Source organism: Otolemur garnettii, unplaced genomic scaffold, assembly GCF_000181295.1.
Source record: "Otolemur garnettii isolate 467f Iridium unplaced genomic scaffold, OtoGar3 scaffold00034, whole genome shotgun sequence".
Lineage (NCBI taxonomy): Eukaryota > Metazoa > Chordata > Mammalia > Primates > Galagidae > Otolemur > Otolemur garnettii.
Genome location: NW_003852429.1, coordinates 13,150,275 through 13,155,122, shown reverse-complemented (window position 1 = coordinate 13,155,122; position 4,848 = coordinate 13,150,275).

Here is a 4,848-nt window from a genome sequence, read left to right as displayed (position 1 = left end):
TATCTTTTCCCATTCTGATGGTTGTCTTTTTAGCTTTACTTGTTGTGTCCTTAGCTGTGCAGAAGCTTTTCAGATTAAGTCCCACTTGTTAATTTTTGTTGTTGTTGCCATGGCAGCTGAAACCTTGGTCATAAAATCTTTCCCCAGCCCAACATCATCAAGATTTTTTCCCACACACTCTTCTAAAATTTTTATCATTTCATATCTTAGATTTATTTTTCTTAGTAAAGCATCACAGGAATGGAGAAGCAACAATCCAATGTACTCAATTCCAATATGAAGGTGGTAGATGATCTAATATAAGGGATGGGGGAATGAGGGACTGAGGAGAGGGGAGGAGGGTGTGGGGTAGGAGGCTGCAGCGTATGGCACAGCTCTTGGGGGTGGGTCACTAGCACAAGAGGGACTTTACCTACTAACTGCAATCAGTGTAACCTAATACTTTATACCCTCAATGAATCCCAAAAAACATATATATATCCCAAACATTATTATAATTATAAACATTATTTATATATATATAAATATTTATATATTTGTATATTATTATATAATAATTATATTAAATAAATCATAAACATTAGTTATATATGTATATATATAAAATAATCCCAAACTATATATATATGAACAGCCTAACTCTCTGGCCACTGTCATTATGTTTTATTGTTATCAGGGAAAACTATTTGAATGTAGGTTTGTCTTATTACAAAGCCTATGAATATACCTGTTTACCTCACAAACATTAGTTATATAAAAGTGAATTTTTTAAAAATGAACTGTTGAGGGTTTGTCCTTTGAGGTTAGAAAATAACATTTGGAGATAATATGTCTCTTTTCCTTCAATATCTTTTTATTTTGTGTGTGTGGTTTGGTATTCAGGACTTTAAACATGAAGATAGGTGTGGGAAACTTTATGCTGGATGGATTTTGTTTTATATTGAATTTATATTGAAATTATAAGCATTGGCTTTTATGATGCTAGTATTAGTAGTACCTTAGAAATCACCTGATTTAATCCTTTCTTTGTTAAGATAAGGCCCCTGTGACCCAGGGGTTTCTGCGACTTCCCATCGCTGCCTCTGACTTCAGTCTAGCACTCAGCCTATTACGACAATTCAGGAGGAATTACAAATTCAATCCCGGCACATTACTTACAGCTCCATGATCAAGAGCAAGGGTAATTTTATGGACAAAATAATTATAGAAGGGTTATAGAAAAACTTCAATTTGGAACCTCCATATAAGTTAATACTAAAGGACAATATTAAAAGAATCTTGAATCGGATCTTGAATATTACAAATTTCTAGGAGGTTAGAAAAAAAGGAAGCAGCTTTCCAGAATAAAAGATGTCTGTGTTTCTTACTTAAAAAATATATTTGGATAGGAGGAACGTGGCAGTGCAGACAGTCACTTTCAGTAATTATTTAGTATTTCCACATAATATGAGGGGACAAATCTGGGTTTCGTGAGCCTTTTCACAGCTGAAGATTGATTTCCGTCTTCCTCCACCTCCCTCGGCATCCTGTGGTCACTGTTAACATATGTGAGTAAAATATATGTTTCTGTAATCTATTTTATAATCTCTGTGTCTCCACTCAACACTTGAGGTGTTGGCACTGATTTTTAGAAATAAAATAAGCTTTTAAGAAAATCATGATGTTGCCCTTGTTTCTAGCTGTAATAATGGTTTACATGTGTTGAAAATTCTCATTTCAAAATTAATTAATGGTCTTTTTTAATATTTTCAGGAGAAAAAATATTTACAGGTGGCCTAAGTATTATGCCAAAACTCATTTCCTTGTTATCACTTCCAGATAAGCAAATCAGACACTTTGAGAACATCCCCCGACTTCAGACTGCTGAAATACCTGAGGTTGCTGAACTTTTCTTTTCTTATGAACCAGTTGGTATGATCAAAATGAGCATGTCAAAATCACTTTGTCTTAATCACAAGTATTTAATTAGAATAATGTATGTCTTGGAAAAAGAGCATTTGGGCTTTCCATAAACTGTGCTTCCAGCCCCCTGAAAAGCCATCAGAGTTAAGAAAATCCGTGGAGCGCTTACACTAATAATTGCTTTTCCAATCTTATTTTTGCTATTTTTTAGCATAGTATATTTAGTATATTTCTTGCACGTCCAATGCTGCTCCCCATGTGTCTCCCGTACCCTGCTATTAAACAGTAATGAGATATTCCATCCACTGATACCAGCCTTCTACTTCTCCTCATGCTGCCAAAACACTCTCGTTTAATAACACCCTGAAACAAGTCTTTCTGTCCTTTCCCATCTATGAATGTAGTCTTGTTCCTGTGTTTTATTAACATCACCAGCGCTGTCTCCTAGGTAAAAGATTAATTACTTGGCTGTGATTCACAGAAGTGGAGTAGCAACTAAATTACTGAGAGAATATATCAGAAAATCAGTTATTGTCATGTCACGGGTAAGACTCTTTAAATGAGGAAATAAAGAAACAGCCTTCAATATATTAATATGCCCATCTTTTAGGACAAAGCGCCTCCAATCCTTTTTATGAGTGGACAGCTAAGAAAAAGCACAGCAATCTGCCAGTAACAGCGCCTACTTACCACTGACAAATGGGTTCTGACCGGATCATCCCACCGCCCCTTCAGTGACTGTCTCTTTGTTGCTCATTAATTAAATTTGGGTGAGCAATATTTCTGCGAACTCTCAATAACTCGGTGAGTGCTGGGGAAAATCAGAACCTCACTTCTCATTAAAGTCATAATTGTGATTTGTAGTCTTTGAAGGTATTTTTTTTCCCAAAATGCTGTTCTTGAGATGATGTTTTATTTCCTAACTTCTTTTAACAAATCAAACTCTCAGCAAAGACATATCAAAAACTTAGAGAGAAACTCAGCCTCATCTAAAACAAAATACTATGTCATTATATTTGCTTCTGATACCAGAGAGTTATTTGGAACTCACTGACTAACTCTTACCACTATTTAAGAATGTATTTGAAAGTGAATAGAGTCGGGAGAGCCACTGTGGTCCTCGTCATCTGGGAAGTCATTGAAGAACAATCAATCAAACATGATCCCGTGGGAGTTCGTCATGGATCTGTGTGGGAAAGAGAATGAGGTCAGAGAACTTTAGGTAAAAAGCCGTCTCCTCCGACTTACCTTATCCTTTACACTATTTTATTTTTCACAAATAACTAGTACTAAATTCACGCACACACATACTAACCCACTGAAGTGGGCAACTGAACGTTCACTGAGGAACTACTTACCACAGGTATAAGGGCAGGAGAAATGACATTCAAACTTGTAAACATCCACGAGGAGGAAGAACTAGGGTACAGATGGTCAGATGCCTTTCTTCTTAAGGAAAAAGGATGGCAAAGTGCCCGACTTTAGGGAAGTAGATTATGATTTGAGGGGCATTAAATGGACTTGGAAACACGCAACAGCCTGGGGTGACGTCCGTTGGGCCCACAGAGCACACAACGGTTTGTGACAAGCCTGTCCGAGTGCACGACAGACTCCAGTCTTCCTCCCTGCAGTGTGACTTCAGCTGATGAGAGCAAAGCGCAGGACCACGGGGCACTGCTTTCTTCTTTGGTGGGTCCAGACTTGAGGCAGATGAACAAACTTCATAACATACCTGCAAGGTGTTGTGTGGGAGGGACAGAGGACTGAGGGGAGGGGGTGAGAGGGTCCTGAGGCTTCTTCCTCTGGTCAGCACTGAGGTCAGACACACACACTGCACCCCCCTCCCCCACCCACACACACAATCTCTCCATCTGGGGAAGAATCTCCACAAAGAAGGGACCTTGCTGGACCCACCTCTAACCCTCCAGTACTAAAATACAGTGCGATTAGAAGGTGCTCAACAAATATGTACGTGGTATACTTTTCAGTGAGCAAAAGTCATGATAGTGGGAGCTCATCATTTCTGAGCATCACACAAAGAACAAACAAACCCCAAACAATTATTTACTTTTTGCAACACTTGCCATTAAATGATTTGTTATATTATCAATAGTCAGTGACTACACTTGTTTTAAATGGTTTGAGACATGGAAAATGTGGATGGGGAAATTCTGAACATGGAGGTCAGGATATAGAACTAAAGATGAATGAATATAATAAAATTTTTATAATTAGAAACTTAATAAATATTTTACAATTTTTCAAAAATATCAAGGTACAAAAGAACCCAATCTAGTGAATAACCGTTTTATTGTTATTACCCAGAGAGAGATACAGTAATAATTTTCTTGTGTTAAGTTTTAGGTTTAATATTTTATTAAGAATCTAAAATATCCTGGGAGTTTATGAAACTGTTTTAAACCTATATTTAAGTTCTGTATTTAATTTAATTCATGTTTAAAATTGAATTTGAATTTCTTTATCAAATATTTTTAAGTAATTTGTGGAAAGTTATATTATGCCTCTTAGTTCTAGGCAAATTCTCAAATAATTTAAATTAGAGCAGGTATTTAATTATTAAGTACATGCAAGTTGCATCCACTTGGCCAAAAGCATAAATGAATACAAACGGAACAGCTCCTTAATCCCAGGTTAATATGAAGGTTAAACCCTGTAAATGTGATTTTAAATACACATACATAACTTTCTATAAAAGAACACTATGAACCACAAGAGAGAATAATAAAAAAGTCTCAGAAACTCAAGTCTCTTTGGTAAATATGAAACTATACACTGAGATCGTTGTGAGTTAATAATAATTTTATACTCAGTGGAGTGGCAAAAATCGTGACAAAAACAATGTTGGCAAGGAAGTGGCAGGACAGGCTACGTGCAGGAGTGAGGACTGACATTAGTATTATCAAACACAGTAGCTCTTTTCCATAC